Here is an 18,548-nt window from a genome sequence, read left to right as displayed (position 1 = left end):
AATGTGTAATTATATAGTGATCTACTTGCTTGTTTATTATCTTCTTTCTCCATGACAGCAGGAAACAAAACTATTTTGTACATACAGTTCTAACACATGGCACATGGCACACAGCAGGAAACATTTTAATTTTTGAATAAATGAATGAGGAGGATTCCAAAGGAGACAGTATAGTAGTTCTACCCATAATCATGTCAGTTTTCTGAGGTTTTTATTTTTATTTTTTTACTAACTTTTGATACAGCTTCTGGTTACAATAGAGCACCAAATACCTTTATTGTCCATAGAGAAGGGTCATTTGGAAAATGTTACTGACTAGCTTGTTCTCACAATATGTTATGTATAAAATAGACTAAGAAGATCTTGAATATATACACTTCTCCCTTTCTTCATTGCTACCAACCTGCTTGAAATTACTATCATATTTCCCTTGGGCTACATTGAACCACACACCTTTCCTTAAGTGTGATTTATTAAAGTGTATATAAACTTGGATGGCTCAGAGTTTTGATTGAATCTTAAAGCCAAGGATCATATCTATTTATATTATTCCCAAAGAAAACTAGACACATATAGGTGCATCAATAGTTTTTGATTTTGTTGTAGCAGATTATTTCTGTTCTGCATTTAACAACATATTTAGTTCAGTTAAAGAAAGTAAGTATTTTTAAACAGCAACAATTTTTGGTTTCAAATGACCAAACTGAAAATATTCAGTTAAGATAAAACATCAGTCATGGCTGGGCACAGTGGCTCACGCCTGTAATCCTAGCACTTTGGGAGGCCGAGGTGGGTGGATCACTTGAGGTCAGGAGTTCAAAACCAGCCTGTCCAACATGGCAAAACCCCGTCTTTACTTAAAATACAAAATTAGCCAGGCATGGTGGTGCATGCCTGTAATCCCAGCTACTCAGGAGGCTGAGGCAGGAGAATCGCTTGAACCTGGGAGGCAGAGGTTGTAGTGAGCCAAGATCGTGCCACTGCACTCCAGCCTGGGCAACAAGAGCAAAACTCCATCTCAAAAAAAAACCACACACACACACACAAAACGTCAGTCACAAGGTGTGGTGGCTCACGCTTGTAATCCCAGCACTTTGGGAAGGGGAGGTGGAAGGATTGCTTGAGGCCAGGAGTTCAAGACCAGCCTGGGCAACATAGTGAGACCCTCTCTATATATAAAAAAAATATTTTTTATTGGTAAACTTTATAGCTGGGCTGTGAATTTTTTTTAAAAAATGTTTTTTAATTGCCAAGGTTGTGGCACACATCTATAGTCCTAGCTACTCAGGAGGCTGATGTGAGAGAATTGCTTGAGCCTAGGCAGTTGAGGCTGCAGTAAGCCATGATCACACACTGCACTCCAGCCTGTGTGACAGAGTGAGACTCTATCTCAGCAAAATAATAATAGGTGAGGCACAGTAGCTCACACCTGTAATCCCAGCAATTTGGGAGGCCAAAGCAGGTGGATCACGTGAGGCCAGGAGTTTGAGACCAGCCTGGCCAACATGGTGAAACCCTTCTCTACTAAAAAATACAAAAAATTAGCCGAGCATGCTGACATGTGCTACTCAGGAGGCTGAGGCATGAGAATCGCTTGAACCTAGGAGACAGAGGTTGCAGTGAGCCGAGATCGCGCCATTGCACTCCAGCCTGGGAGAAAGAGCAAGAGTGTCTCAAAATAAAGAAATAAATAAAAGAGGAAGAGGAAGAAGAGGAAGAGGAGGAAGAAGAAGGAAAAGGAGGAGAAGGAGAAGAAGGAGAAGGAGGAGAAGGAGAAGAAGAAGAAGAGGAGGAGGAATCAGTCAATGACTTTTTAAAAGTCCTCCCCCTCTTTCCTGCCCCATGAATTCTTAGCCATTGAGGTACCTGAGATGTTCAATGAGGTTGACATTTATGCAACTGTGACAGCCCTGAGCATGTCCTCTGGCTGTGGTCAGCTCATCTGGCTCCTGCTTCTCCTCTTAAGGCCAAGCTCCTGTCTGTCTCCTTGACAGGCCTTCTTTGACACCTCGTCCTCTCACACACGTGCCACGTCACTTATATATGTTTACATAAACATACGTGTGGATATATCCTTTCTCTCCAACCAGCCAGGGAAGGGTGAAACAAGTATCTTATACATTGTTTTAGCCACAGGGCCTACTACAGAAAATGTTCCACTACTGCCAATGCTCAATGCTTGTTTTCTTTTCTTTTCTTTTTTTTTTTTTTTCTTTTTTTTTTTTTGAGACAGAGTCTCGCTCTGTTGCCAGGCTGGAGTACAGTGGTGCAATCTCAGCTTACTGCAACATCCACCTCCCAGGTTCAAGCAATTCCCCTGCCTCAGCCTCCTGAGTAGCTGGGACTACTGGGACTACAGGCACATGCCACCACACCCAACTAATTTTTTGTATTTTAGTAGAGACGGGGTTTCATCATGTTGGCCAGGATGGTTTTGATCTCCTTATCTCGTGATCTACCCGCCTCGGTCTCCCAAAGTTCTGGGATTACATGCGTGACCCACCATGCCCAGCCCTTTTTAGTTAGTAAGATTTAACAATCATTTACTATCTGCTGGGCACTGTTACACTCAATAGGTGCTGCTGTTGTTCCCTTCCCACAGATGAGAGTCTAACAAATTTCGCAAGTCTCACAGTTAGTGAGTAGTGTGCCCCAGGTGCAAAACTCAGCTCAGCAGATTCCAGAGCTAAGGCTCTAACCATCAGGCTACTCTGTGCCTGCCTCATATGCCAAACTCCTACCAGGCTGCCTTTGCTCTTGACTAACTTTGAAGGTATCAGGTGACCAGCTTTGCTCACAACTAGTCAGAGGCATTTCACATTGTCTCAAATGAAATCCTAAGTCTGCAAATAATTAAGAAAGAAATCATTTTGGAAACAGCAGGAAGTTATGATCTATAGAAACCCACTTTGACATTGGGATGCACACAGCTCAGAGCTATAAAAAGCCACTACATTGAGATTGCAAAAGCATTAAAAATCAAATTGCCTTATAATTTTTTTTAGAGAACTGTAAATGGCACCCTATCATCTCTGGGGAAATCTTTCCCTAAAGCTCCAATCCTCTTGGTCACCCGGATGAATAGAATTGGCCTCCTTCCTTTTCATCTCTTCATTCTCTGCCCCATCAGGTCAAAAGGAAACCATCTCACTTTAAGACTTAAGCTTTGTTGAAGTTTCTAGCTAGTTAAGCTGAAAGCAAAAAAGTCCTATCGACCAGGTGCAGTGGCTCACACCTGTAATCCCAGCACTTTGGGAGGCCAAGGTGGGCGGATCACCTGATGTCAGGAGTTCAAGACCAACCTGACCAACATGGAGAAACCCTGTCTCTACTATACAAAAATTAGCCGGGCGTGGTGGCACATGCCTGTAATCCCAGCTACTGAGGCAGGAGAATCACTTGAACCCGGAAGGCAGAGGTTGCAGTGAGCCAAGATGATGCCATTGCACTCCAGCCTGGGCAACAAGAGTGAAACTCTGTCTCAAAGAAAGAAAAAAAAAGAAAAGTAATTTCATGTTGGCATGATAGTATAAAGCATTTGACCACATTTTAGTTTAACAATGGAAGAATATTAAGATTTAGTGTCCCCATTTAACTAATACAGTCGATTAATATACCCTTCCTATCAAGGAAAAAAAAAAGCTTTGCAAAGTCTTGATTATTGATATTTTAACCAGCTTACCCTATTGTATTTTGAGTGCAAGTCACTATAACATGAACCACTGAGTTCCTCACAAGCTCAGGAGACTCTAACCATTGGGGAAAAGTCCAGGGATAAGATAACTCAGAGACGTGAACCTGCAGCAAAATGGAATTTCTTCAAATTAGGGATCAGAAGAAGCAACAGATAAAAGCAACTGGCAACTGGAGATGTCTTTTCTTTTCTCCGTTCTAGAAGCATGCTGGCAGAGGCTTTAACTAACTAAATTTACTTGCAAGTTCTCCAAAGGGAGTGATCATATCGTAACAGGGTAACTTTTCAGAACACTTTACTTTGCAAACAAGTTCCCGGGACCTTGTAAAATACTTCATTCTGAACCTTAATATAAGTATAAAAGTGCCAGCATGTCCATTGCATATCTTAACTATAAAAAACATGAGTTTAACTATTCACTGAAAATGGAAACTAGAGCATGCAATCTTCATTTTGAAAGACTTAAAGCATCAAGGAGGTATTTATCCAAAATTAGCATCCAGTAATAGCACCTTGGGATATCCCTGTTTTGGCAGCATCTGTAGCCAGATCTGGTTACAGTTAATAAATCTAATGCTGGAGCCACTGACCTCAGGAAAACAGGTGTCCTCTCCAATAGCAAGTCCACATTCTGGGCAATGAGAAATGTGCTTGATGTAATTGCCTGGAGGCCTGGCCTGTTTGCTCAAGTATCTGGCCAGCATAGTGGCCCCTTCACAAAGAATGAAGTTTTCATCTCTTCCTCAGATTCATTGCTCTATAATTAATTAAGCATTACATTACCCCCTCCCCAACAAAAAAAGTTTGCTTGGCTGAATATAATACACTACCATTTGTTGATTTATTTATCAATGAATCCAAAGTGTATTGAATGCCCACTATGTACCAAGCACTTGGCAGGTCATGGAGATAAAAATATTAAGTGACGAGGAATCTCTTTCATTAATAAGCTAAGCATAGTAGCTCAATAATTGTTTGAAGGACACAGAATGGATCTTCTATCTATATTTTATCCTTCCAGCTCAATCTTAAAAGCCCATTTCAGGTCTTATCTTCTTGTTCATTTATTTAGAAAATCTCTATTAAGTTCCCAAAACTGTGTTGGGCACTGGAACTACAAAGATGTGGAGAATGCAATCCCCATCACTAGGAGCTTTAGCACTGCAGGCAGAAGATAAGCAAGGCAGACAGGACCGGATCATGGCAGATATAAGCCAGGCTAACCAAAGAGTGTGGGCTTTAACCTACAGCCCCGAGGCAGTATTAGACAATCTAAGGAAGAGAAACATGATTAAATTTTCATTCTGGAAAGATCATTTTGAGAATGATAATAAAGATGGATGGTAAGGAAGTGTGGCTGGAGGGAAGGAGGCCAGAGGGGAGGAAAAATCAAATTCCAAAGCTACAGAAGATTTAGCTAACAAGATTTAGCAACAAATCGAATGTGAAGACTGAGGGAAAATATAAAATCTAAGATGACTCTTAAGATTCTGGCGTAGTGGCATTAGCAGGAGAAGGAGGAATAGTCTAGTAGAAAAAAATGAGCTCAACTGTGACTGTGTATTGTAGCCCCTTTATAACATCCAGGTGTCATCATCAAGTTTGCTGTTTAAAATATTTGCCTGAAACTCGTGAAAGAGTTAAGAATTCAGGAGTCATCACCTTGTAGATGGTGGCTGAAACATGATTGCGAATAACATTGCCAATTCTGTATCCAGCCCATAATACTCCCTGGTTCCAAATACCTTGAACTGATCCCCACTATGTAACAGGAGCCCTGCCTCTACCTGCTGATCAGGGACAATGACCTCTGCCAAGATGGTGACTCCTCTGCTTGCCTCCTGGCCCCCGGACACAAGGACTCCAAAGTATCCATAGGACACTCCGAGGACTCCAAAGGCGGCAGCCATAGCCTGTAGTTCACTGCATCCCCTGGCAAGAGTGCACGCCCATACCAGCCCCTTCAGCCATTCGGAGCCCAGAGTTGTAGGGGTGGAAACAAAATCCTCCAGTGGCATTTTCAGAGTGATGATAAGTCAAGGAAAAAAAAATGTTATATTAAGTCTTGACTATTGTTATTTTAACCAGCTTACCCTTTTGTATTTTAAGTGAAATGCACTATATTACTTAAATACAAAAGTGTAAGCTGGTTAAAATATCAATAGTCATATCAACAACTCATCCAGTGTTCATTTTTTTATTCATTTATTATTCATTAATTAATTCCTTTTCGGCCAACTAATACAAATGGAATTTCTATCTCATATTCTGGGTAATGTGAAAGTCTATGGGTGGACATCGATGAGTAAGCTTTGATTCCCTACCCTAAAATATCTCATAACTTGGTTATTATTATTAACTGAATGATTATTATCAACTGAATAATTCTCTAATTCTGTGTGTGTCTAATCTTAAGTTGCTAAGAAGAAAATAAACTTCTCAAAGTAAAGTACATTCTCTCAGTCTCCTTAAAAAAAAAAATCCTCATAAAGTCCTAGCACAAAGTTCTGCTCTTTGTAGATGCTCAGTATAAACCTTGAGGGTTAGATCAATTACACATTTAAAAATATAGACCAGGCCAGACACAGTGGTTCACTCTTGTAATCCCAGCACTTTGGGAAGCTGAGACAGGCAGATTGCTTGAGCCAGAAATTCGAGACCAGCCTAGGCAACATGGTGAAACTCTGTCTCTACAAAAAATACAAAAATTAGCGAGCATGGTGGCATGTGCCTATAGTCCCAGCTACTGAAGAGACTGAGGTGGGAGGATCACCTGAGCCCAGGATGTTGAGGCTGCAGTGAGCCATAATCACGCCACTGCACTTCAGCCTGGGCGACAGAGTGAGACCCTGTCTAAAAAAAATTATTTTAAATTATATATATATATAATTTTTCCATATATATGGAAAGAGAGAGAGAGAGACCAATGTGTTTATTTTTAAAAACAGTTTTGGAGGGGAAGGGCTCTGACTAGAAAAGACAATCCTCAACTTATGATGATCCGACTTATGATTTTTTGACTTTACAATGGTGCAAAAGCAATCTGCATTCTGAAGAAACAATACTTGGAATTTTGGGCTTTGATCTTTTTCCAGGATAGCAATGTGCAGTCCAATATTCTCTCAATGCTGGAGGGTGGCAAATGAGCCACAGCTCTTGATCAGCCACACCATCATGAGGGCACATAATCAACACTCTATGGTGTGCTGTGTTGCCAGAGGTTGCACCCAACCATAGGCTAATGTAAGTGATCTGAGCATATAAGGTAGGCTAGTCTAAGCTATGATATTTAGGAGGTTAGGTGTCTTTTTTTTGAGATGGAGTCTTGCTCCATTGCCCAGGCGAGAGCTTGGCTTACTGCAACCTCTACCACCCAGGTTCAAGGGAATTCTCCTGCCTCAGCCTCCCAAATAGCCAGGACTACAGGCAAACACCACCAGCTAATTTTTGTATTTTTAGTAAAGATGGGATCTCACTATGTTGGCCAGGCTGGACTCTAACTCCTGACCTCATGATCCCCCCACCTCAGCCTCCCAAAGTGCAAGCGTAAGCCATTGCACCTGGCCTGGGTTAGGTGTCTTAAATGCATTTTCCACTTTTTCAGCATATGGGTTTATCAGGATACAACCCCATTGTAAGTTGGGGAGCATCTGAATTAAATTTTCATCATAAAAAAACAGAAACATTAAACATTAAAAAGATTTTTAAAAATAATCATTTTAATATACTGCCCAAAGATAAGCACTATTAATATTTTATGTAGAATGCTCAGTCTTTCTTCTAACTACAAAAACATGCTTTTTAAAACATTTTTGGTAAAATGAATCATATTAAGCATATATTTGTGCTTTCTTTTCATTTATTAATGTTGTATCATGAACATACTCCCATGCCATGAAATATAGATTCTCACCTCATTATTTTTAACTGTTTCATTGTATCCTATTGTATTACATTCCATGATTTATTCAGCAGTTTCTATACTGATGCAAACTTATGATATTTCCAAATGTTTACTACTATAAAGAGTGTAATAATGAACATCTTTTTACTTAAGACTTTATACATTGTGTGGTTTATTCCATATAATACATTTCTAGAAATTGGTTTATATATTTCTAAGACCCTCTGGGTATATTACCAATTTGTTTTGTTGTTGTTGTTGTTGTTTTGAAATGGAGTCTTGCTCTGTCACCCAGGCTAGAGTGCAGTGGCGTGATCTTAGCTCACTGCAACCTCTGCCTCCTGGGTTCAAGTGATTCTCCTGCCTCAGCCTCTGCACTAGCTAGGATTACAGGCATGTGCCACCATGTCCAGCTAATTTTTGTATTTTCATTGTGTTGGCCAGACTGGTCTCAAACTCCTGACCTCAGGTGATCCACCTGCCTCAGCCTCCCAAAGTGCTGGGATTACAGAAGTGAGCCACCACGCCTGGCCACCAATTTGTTTTTCCAATATAAGACTATCCCCACCTAGGGTTTGAGTTTCAAAATCCTAATTAAGGTTGTTTATTAAGGCTATTTGGAAGCCAAAGGCAGAAACTCATGATTTTTAAAAGATTGAAATATAGCACACATGAATTTCTCATGTCAGAAATGAACTTGATAAAAATTTATAAAATGAACACACACACACAAAACCCAGATTAAGAAACATATCATTACCAAAACCCCTCTCCTGCCTCCTTCTAGTCCCTACATACCACCGACTTTTCTTCCAGAAAGCTCCCAGCCAGCGTCTGAGCACAGCCCAGTGAGGGACCCCTCTAGGATTTTCTCAGAGCTACACCTCAGCCTAAGGCGCTTCCTGCTCAACCCTCCTTCCTTTCTCCTCTGCCTTTACAGGTGTCAGACCTGCACCATGACCTAGAGACTTTCCCGGACTACTCCCGCTCCTTTTCCCTCTTGTCCTTTACCAGGTATTACCCACAACGAATCTCTCCCCCTTCTAACTTTGCCTTGATGTCTGCTTCCCTAAGGACCCATCAGCACAGCTGGTCCTGAAGGCAGTCAGAAACAACAAGCTCTGTTTGGGGACTGAACTGCGTGCCTCCCAGCTGGCAAGGAGAACCGCATCCCAAGTGGTATGTGGGCAGGGATAGTCCCAGTCACAAGGGCTAGCCCATTTGCTAAAAATACCATCTGTAGTGACTTGAGAGTGACATCCCAGTGGAGAATACACTGGCTGGTGAGAGGATTCAAGCCCTGGAAAGCATGGGGACCTGGGGGAGGGGAGGCACCTCACATGGGAACGATGGAATGAGCTGATTGGTCAAAAGCTGCATTGACATCCTACACAACGGCTGTCCCCCACCTTTTTGGCACCAGGGACCAGTTTTGTGGAAGACCATTTTTCCACAGACTGGGGTGGGGTAGGGGATGGTTTCAGGACGATTCAAGTGCATTACATTTATTAGGCATTTTATTTATATTGTTATTACATTGTAATGTATAATGAAATAATGATACAACTCACCATAATGTAGACTCAGTGGGAGCCCTGCGCTTGTTTGCCTGCAACTAGATGGTCTCATCTGGGATAATGGGAGACAGTGACAGATCATCAGGCATTAGATTCTCATAAGGAATGCGCAGCCCAGATCCCTCACATGCACAGTTCACAACAGGGTTTGGACTCCTATGAGAATCTAATGCTGATGACCTGACAGGAGGCGGAGCTCAGGTGGTAACGATCACTCACCTGCCATCCACCTCCTGTGCAGCGCATGAGTCCGTGGCCTGTGAGTTGGGGATCCCTGCTACAGAGGAAGCATTGCAAACAGAGGGCAGTCAACAAACAATTATGGCTAAATGTGAGAACCAGAGGGTCTCTTCAGTAATTTATAGGGTGAAGGAATTAGCACAGCTAAGGAACAAACTCAGGATCTGAGAGTCAGGGTCAAAGTTCCCCAAAACGGTTGAATGCTTGGTCAAGGCAGGTCTCTTGTGCCCCGGTTGAGAAAATCTGGGGCCCTGAAACGTAGGATGGGAAAATCTGGGTGGATGACCTGAAAGATGGCATATCTGCAGACTCCCTGGTGCCCCCAGAATCTGCATAGGTGGCCCACCCTTCTCTGTGCAGAAAGACACTGCAGAGGCCTCTCCCCTCCAGGCAACCGGTACCCTCTGAGAAGCTGTGCCCACTTCCTCTCCTGGCTGCAAGGTCGATAATTTGGGGTAATCCCAGTATAACTTGACTGGGGACATCTGGGCCTGTTAAGGGCACTAGTGTCCCTACCTCAGCTTACACCTGTGGTCCTGGGGAACATCATGACCAACTGACCGAGGAAGAAAAGCCCATGCTTGGTTTATGAGTGGGTCAGCTCAATGTGTGGGTACAAGCTTTGTCACTGGAATGGGCACAATGGGCATGTGAAGGGGTGGCCATGGTAGCAGAGACAGAGGCTACCTGTGACCCAAAATCATGGACGTCTCCCAAATTCCTGTGTTGAAACCCTAACCCCCAAGGTGATGGTGTTAGGAGGTGGGGCCTTTGGGAGGTGGTGCCCTCATGAATCAAAACAAGGGGTGGCTCATGGCAACCACAGATAGGTGCACTGTTTGCATTTCCCTTCAAGAAAGAACTGAATGATCAGCTGCAAGGAGAGCAGTCAGCTGACAGCCTCTAGTTGCAGCACCATTAAGACCAGCTGCACCAATAGATAGATCTCGACAGAGCATGTTGAGCTGAGGCCATGCTTTTCCCACCCCTGCAGTCCCAGCCAATGACTGAGCACGGCAAGGGGCCACTCAGCACCCTCCCTTATGTTTGAGAACTTGTTATCCAAATCCCCAATCCCAGTCACGGGATTCCAACAGGAGCAATCATGCTCTTATATGTCCTGGTTCCCATGGTCAAAGTTGAACTTGTATAAGGATGGATGCCCAAGCTAGGCCATGCATAATCCTTCCCCTGGCTTTTGTTGTTGTTGTTTTTTAGATTATAGCTGAGAAGAACATCTCTCTAGTGCAGGAAGTTGCTAGAGATAGGCTCAGGAGTTGTTGGTTTCTGGCCATATGAGGAAGCCCATCTGCAGTGAATGAGAAAGAAACCAACAGACACAGACTCGCAGAAAGGAGACAGAAAGTGCCTGCAGTGTCAGAGCTCTGAGGTCCAGCTGTACCCAGCTTTCCTGAGTCTGATTGTTCTAACCTTTTTAGTTTGGTATGTTTCCAATAAACATTCTAATTGGAATCAGGTGTCTATCACATGTGACCAAATGAGTTCTGACACACATTTAGAAGTATCCTACACCTATTTTATATTAATAGTTAACATAGAGTGAGTTGATGGTTTGTTATGTTCTAGACAATGGGCTAAGCACTTTACATACATGAATTCATTTAGTCCTCCAAGTAACAATATGAGTCTACTCTGTCTCTGTTACTTCTCCTAATTTACATATAAAAAGACTGAGGCTAATTTGCTCTAGATCAAGGCTACATAAGGTATTTTAGCACATGACCTTATAATGGGGGCTTTGGAGAGCAGAAACTTTGGAAATGTGCCATCTTCAGTGTTTTAGTTTCTCACTCAGTGATGTCATCTCTGTTTTGTGGCATGCGCAAGACAGATTTGCAGCTGCAGGTGTCTTGCAACCCCTGCTGAAGGTTGAAAGATCTTTTTCAGGAATAAGGAGAGCAGCATGATACAGAAGCAGAACTGGTCATTCCCTACATATGCACATTTTGGAAGCTTATACTGCTATTCAAGATTGGACAACTATGAGTAGTTACATGGTCAGAACATATAAATTGGGACAATCCTAGAAATCTAAGAAGTAAAGATAGACTAAGAAGTAATGTACACAGAAGGGTACCTACCAACAGCTAGCTCTCAATAGAGACTCCTGGAAAGCCAAATCCTTCCCTCCCAGAGGACTGAAATCCAGTGTCAGTGAGTCACTCCTTTATGTGAAGCATCCACATGACCTCTGCTCTCTTTTAAAATTAAACTCTGAGGCCAGTCAAGGTGGCTTATGCCTGTAATCCCAGCACTCTGGGAGGCCAAGGTGGGAGGATCACTTGAGGCCGAGAGTTCAAGACTGGCCTGAGAAACATGTTGAAACTCCATCTCTACAAATAATACAAAAATTGACCAGGCATGGTGGCTCACGCCTGTGGTCCCAGCTACTGCGGAGGCTGAGGTGAGGGGATTGCTTGAGCCCCGGAGGCGGAGGTTGCAGTGAGCCAAGATTACACCACTTTACTGCCACTGGGGTGACAGAACAAGACCCTGTCTTTAAAAAAAAAAAAAAAAAAAAAGTGTAGTAAAATGTGGGGAAAGGCCTCTGTAACCCCACCACTAAGTGGAACTTCTGTTAGTACCAGGACTCTGCCTCTGGGTCAAGACCATCCAAAAGAAATATAATTCGAGCCACATATTTCATTAAAATTTTTCTGGTAGCCATATTTAAACATTGTTTTCTAAAAACAAGTGAAACTAATTTTAATAATATGTTTACTTAATACAGTATATAAAAAATATTTCAACAGGTGGTCAATTAAAAATTATTAATGAACTAGTTGATGTTCTTTTTTCATAAGTCTTTGAACACTAGTATATTTTACACTTACAACAAATCTCAATTCAGATGCTAAATTCTCATCAGAAATACTTGATCTGACCGGGTGCAGTGGCTCACGCCTGTAATTTCAGCACTTTGGGAGGCTGAGGTGGGCAGATCACTTGAGGTCAGGAGTTCAAGACCAGCCTGGCCAACAAGGTGAAACCTCATCTCTACTAAAAATACAAAAGTTAGCCAGGAGTGGTGGGCACCTATAATCCCAGTCCTTGGGAAGCTGAGGCAGGAGAATCACTTGAACCTGGGAGGGAGAGGTTGCAGTGAGCCGAGACCATGCCACTGAACTCCCGCCTGCGCAACAGAGCAAGACTCCATCTCAAAAAATAAAAAAGGAGAAGAAATATTTTATCTATTTAGACTTCATAAAATTAAAAATTGAAAAATTAGTTTTATATACCAAGTTGTTCAAAATATACTTAAATTTTTTCCAATAACTAAATCCAGTATCAGTTTTCAAATTTAAATTTAAACTAATTAAAATGCATACAATTAAAAATTCTATTCCTTGGTCACAGCAGACACATTTCAAGTTCTCAGTGGCCCCGGTGGCTAGTGGCACTATGTCAGACAGCATACAGAACATTCCCGTGGTACAAAAAGTGCTCTGGGACTGTACCATACTAGATGGTTCCAGCCTTGGCCCTGCAGAGTTGGAAGTGAGTTATGTACACAAACAGGTTCCTCAGCTTCCCAGAGGCCTTCCCATGCCTCTCCCTGGAGTCCCAGACTAAGGCTTCTGAAGCCTTTCCTCCATCCACTCCCCCACGCCCTCCCCAGCAAAGCAGTTAACAGCAGGAGCTCTGGAGTCACAGAGATCCCAGGTTCATCTTAGCTCATCATTTGCCAGTCATTTGGCTTCCAACTGGCTAATTAACTTCTCTGAGCCTTGGGTTTCTCATTAGTAAACAGACGATAATATTTTAAGGGAATGTTGTGAGGAGTGCATGAGGTAATGAGTACAAGGCCTGACACAGAAAATAATGAAAGGTTATTATCAGATAAAAACCCCAAACTCTTCTACAGAAGAGTTTGCTTTTGTAGATCCCTCCCCAGCATCCTCCTGCCACCTGGGCAGGGTTATTCTCTGGTATCCTTGGGAGGGATCAGGAGTCAGTGGGGATGGGGAGGGACTGGGAACGGCCCGGTGCATGGGTGCTGGGGTGCCCCTGTGAGCCCTGTGGTTGTTAGTTTTCAGGGCATTTATGCTGCTGCTCTCTTCAGCTCTTCCTTCCCTGCTTATCGGTTCAGATGGCTTTTGCTCTGGAACTCTCAGTCCTACACGGCCCCCCTCTTTCTTCTGTGACCTAGAACAATGATTAACCACGCAAAACTATCACCTACATCCTCTTTCCAAGGACATCAATGACCTCATTCAGTCCAAACCCACGGGTACTTTCTCCTCCACCTCTTGGCAGTGTGTAAGCTGTTATTTCTCCCCTTCCTCATCCTGGCTGTCTCTGCCACCTAGGCCTTTCCTCCCCCTGCCTTTTCGAAGGCTTATCTTTTTACTGCTTCCTAGGTCTGAGCCTTCCCCAAGCCAGTCTCATTTGGGAAATCTCATTTACTCCAAAGCCTCAGCTCAGGGCCCCTAAACTGACAACTCAAAACCTGCACCTCCAGTTCCCACATCAGGCCCAATTCACAGCTCCCCACTGGCCTCACCCCTTGCATGACTCACCTCTAAATTCATCCTTACTGCCTTCAAAATACCGAGGTTCCCACTTGCTGTGAGTAGGGGAAGACAACACACAAGTAGCTACAAGCGCCCGTATGCCCTTCCTGTGCCAGGAACTTCACTTAACCTTCACAATGACTCTGGGAGGAAGGAAGACCAGTCTCCAGTTTACACTTGGAAAAGACAAGACCCAGAAGAGGAAGAAAACCTAAATCCAGGGCCAGGCATGTTGGTTCATGCTTGTAATCCCAGCACTTTGGGAGGCCAAGGTGGGTGGATCACCTGAGGTCAGGAGTTTGAGACCAGCATGGCCAACATGGTGAAACCCCGTCTCTAGGAAAAATAAAAAAAATTAACTGGGCATAGTGGTGCAGGTCTGTAATCCCAACTACTTGGGAGGCTGAGGCAGGAGAATCACTTGAACCCAGGAGGTGGAGGTTGCAGTGAACCGAGGTCGTGCCACTGCACTCCAGCCTGGGCGACAGAGCGAGATTCCATCTCAAAAAATGAATACATATAAATAAAAAAGAAACTCAAATCCACGTCTGCCTGAATTCAGACTCCATGCTCTTTCCAATCCATACATCTGCCTCCCATGATTCATTCAATAGATTGAAGCTCTCTGCCAGGATGGATTACATACTATCTGTCTTCAAAAGATTGGCAGTTCAGTGACAGAGAAGATATGGATAAATTCAGTAGTGTGGAAGTGCTGGGATAGGGTCTTGGGGTCAGGAAAAACTCCGCCAGAGAAGCGACATCTATACTGAATCAAGAAGGACCAGTAGGAACTATATAGGAAGAGAACAGGGTAGGAGGAAGTGGTGAGCAGTGAGTGCAAATGGCTGAAAACAGGAGAGAGAAAGCTGGGAGGCTGTACGTGGTTTTAGCATGGCAGGAGCCAGTGCAGAAGGAGCCTGGGTAAGAGGTAAGCAGAGGCCCTCTAGAGTCTAGATTGAAGGTGCAAGAAACCATTCAGTGCTTTTAAGTGGAGGAGGGGCAGGTGCAGGTTTGCATATGAGAAATAATCACTCTGGCTGCATGTGCAGAATGGACTGGAGGGGCTTACTGTGGGTGGAAAGACACTGAGCAAGCCACTGGCTTAGTCCAGATGAGAGAGGATGATGATGGTGCAAAAGAAGGGAGAGGCCCCCTGGATGAAGAGGACTAGAGAGCTATGCGGGATGATGACAGCACAGGACTTGGTGGCTGACTAGATGTGCAGGATTTACATTTGCAGGCTGGGCAATTGTGTGGATGGTACTGGAGTCACTGAGAAAGGGACACAGGAGAAAGGGCAGGTGTCGGCATGAGGATGCATTTCACTGAGGACTTGTTGAGTTGAGGTGCCAATGGGACACCAGATCAGGATAGACAGTGATATATGGGTTCACAACTCAGGAGAAAGAACTGTTTGGGATAGACACAGAGGTCTGAGTGTCATCAGTGGCAACTTGAGGAATGGGAATATATAAATGATCCAAAGAGACAGGAAGTGAGAGGACATGAAGGCTGGAGCAGGAACTTTGAGGAATACCAACATTTAGGGGGTGGGCAGCAGAAGAAAGACCTTAGAGGAGAACTGTGAAGAAGAAGTCAGAAGGTAGAAAACACACACACACACACACACACACACACACACCCGCAAGTGTAACCAAAGCCACTGCAAGTGTAACCAGTTTCAACAATAGGAGGTCATCAGTGCCCTTAATAGTCTAAGTGGAGTTTGGATGGCAAAAGCCAGTTTGTGGTAGGCTGAGAAGAGATTGGATGGTGAGCAAATGAGGATGGTGAGAATAGACAATTCATTAAATATTCTAGTTGCAATAAGCTCACTTCAAAGATTAAATGATTCAATGAATGAATGTTACGAGCCAATGCCTGGCACATAACAATAACTTAAGTGTTAGCTACTACTATTATTATTATATTAAAGAATATATTTCAAGGAAGAAGAGAAAAAATGGTAGCCATAAGGAGACATGAATTTAGGGAAGCTTTTTAAAGGCTTCTCTCCCCATTACGCTAAAAAAAAGAAAACTTCCTTCTTGCCAAACGCCGCTGTCATGGTGTTCAGGCACTTTCTGGAGGTTTGCCAATTGGCCTATGTCTCCTCTGGACCTTATGCTGGAAAGTTGTCGCAGTTGTAAATGTTACTGATGAAAACAGGGCTCTGGTTGATGGACCTTGCACTCAGGTAAGGAGATAGGCCATGTCTTTCAAATGCATGCAGCTCACTGACTTCATCCTCAAGTTCCCACATAGTGCCCACCAAAGGTATGTCCAACAAGCCTGCCAGCAGGTAGACCTCAGTGCAAAATGGGATGCCAAGAAGATTGAAGCCAGAGAAAGGAAAGCCAAGATGACAGATTTTAATTGTTTTAAAGCCATGAAGGCAAATAAAATGAGGAAAAGAATAATCAGGAATTAAGTTAGAAGCGCAGTGGCTCACGCCTGTAATCCCAGCACTTTGGAAGGCCAAGGTGGGCGGATCATCTGAGTTCAGGAGATCGAGACCAGCCTGGCCAACATGGTGAAACTCTGTTTCTACTAAAAATACCAAAATTTGCTGGGCATGGTGGCGCATGCCTGTAATCCCAGCTATTCGGGAGGCTGAGGCAGGAGAATCGCTTGAACCAGGAGGCGGAAGTCGCAGTGAGCTGAGATTGTGCCATTGCACTCCAGCCTGGGTGGCACAAGTGAGACTCTGTCTCAAAAAATAAAAAATAATCAGTTTAGAAAGCTTCTTAAGGCAGCTCTCCTGAAAGCTTCTACAAGAAAAGAACCTGCTCTAAAGTTCCAGCAAAAAAGATGACCACTGAGGGCAAGAAGGCTCCAGCCCAGAAAGCCACAGGCCAGAAGGCAGGACCTCTTCTGAAAGCTCAGAAGGGTCAAAAAGTGCTGTCCCAGGGAGCACCTGCTCCAAAAGCATCTGGCAAGGAAGTGTAAGATGCTACTATCCAAGTAATAAAGGTTCTTTTTGATATGTTTAAAAAAAAAGGAAAAAAAAAGGTTTAAAATTTTCATCAAAGAAATACAAGCAAATGGTTCAAAAAAGCAACAGTCCTGAGCCACTCTTTCCCAAGAGAAGAGGCAAGCACTTTGAATTGCTTCTGTGTTGCAGTAACCTCCAGATCACTGGAGGTCTATTTCTTGATTTATCAGCCTTAGACATTCTCTATTAAACTCCCTATACACTGGATGCGAATTTAGTTCACTTACACTCCTCTCTTTCCCCTCTCCTCCAAAGTGGTTGTATCTCCATTCTCAGTCTCTCCACTGGCCTTCTTTGCAACCTACTTAAGCTCCCTTTTTCGTTCTATTAATCATGGATAGTGTCTCTTGACTCCCTACTTCTATGATAAGGACAAAAGTAATCTATTCTTCCTCTCAAGAGGGAAAGTTTATTTTGGTTTGTTTTGGTTTGTTTCTAAAATGTGGAGATTCTTAAATAGGCCTAAATGGAAAGGAATCAATGGCAGTAAATAATTGAAGATAGATGACAAAACAGTTGTTGGCATGAGATCCCTGAAGAGGCAGAAGAGGAAGAGGTAGAGCCCAGCGTAGGACATCTCCACAGCAGCACTACCGATTTCCTAGCACATATCTTGGAATCTTCTGGGACCTATGGAAGTCCTTTACATCCTGGATGCAATCAGCTATACAATTTTATAGATGTGCTTCTTCAATTCCTGTCTTTCTGTTTACTTCTCTCCTGCTCATGGCTTTAGTTCAGGCTTTCATTATTTCTGATTTGGACAACGGGCTTTTTTTTTTTTTTTAAGTGAAGGCAAGTTTATTAGGAAAGTAAAGGAATAAAAGAATGGCTACTACATAGGCAGAGCAGCTGACAAAAGACTTCTTTTTTTTTTTGAGATGGAGTCTTACTCTGCAGCCCAGGCTAGAATGCAACAGCATGATCTTGGCTCACTGCAACCTCTGCCTCCCAGGTTCAACTGATTCTCCTGCCTCACCCTCCTGAGTAGCTGGGATTACAGCACCCACTACCTTGCCCAGCTAATTTTTGTATTTTTAGTAGAGATGGGGTTTCACTATGTTGGCCAGGCTGGTCTCAAACTCCTGACCTCAGGTGATCCACCCGCCTCAGCCTCTCAAAGTGTTGGGATTACAGGCGTGAGCCACTGCACCCAGCCGACAAAAAGACTTCTAACTTCTAAAAAACTTCTAACTTCTTGATCTCTTTCTCTACTCACTTTTCTCTCTCATGTCTCTTACACTGATGCTGGGTTAATCTCTTAAAGCAGAACTCTCAACATCCTACTCCCTTGTTCAACCTCCACAGGCTGGCTTTTAAGGCCTTTCATAATGCAGTCCCAGCCCAGCATGGGATAATAAAAGGTTCAGTCTGGAAATAGTGAGGCAAAGGTCAGGGGCAAATGGAGAGTGTTCCTCAGACCCACCTGTTTCAACAAGAGCTTCAGGGCCGAAGGAGGCAGTGGATAGGCACCAAAATGTGTCTACTGCAAAATCAAATAGCCATAGCATGGGCTCTGGTTCAGAAATTCTCCTAATATTTCCTTTGAAAATTCACAAACGAAGAAATACAAAAAGCTAATAAACATATTTAAAAGTTC

The 18,548-nt window shown here is 43.3% G+C and overlaps 1 pseudogene; it reads left to right on the top strand.

Annotated features, from left to right (window-relative positions):
- The first annotated feature begins 16,019 nt into the window (after positions 1–16,019).
- Positions 16,020–16,902, top strand: LOC105734331 (large ribosomal subunit protein eL14-like; annotated as a pseudogene).
- The last annotated feature ends 1,646 nt before the right edge of the window (positions 16,903–18,548 follow it).

Source organism: Aotus nancymaae, unplaced genomic scaffold (assembly GCF_030222135.1).
Source record: "Aotus nancymaae isolate 86718 unplaced genomic scaffold, 86718_ANA_hifiasm-v0.15.2.pri h1tg000057l, whole genome shotgun sequence".
NCBI lineage: Eukaryota > Metazoa > Chordata > Mammalia > Primates > Aotidae > Aotus > Aotus nancymaae.
This window is presented reverse-complemented; position numbering and strand designations above follow the sequence as displayed.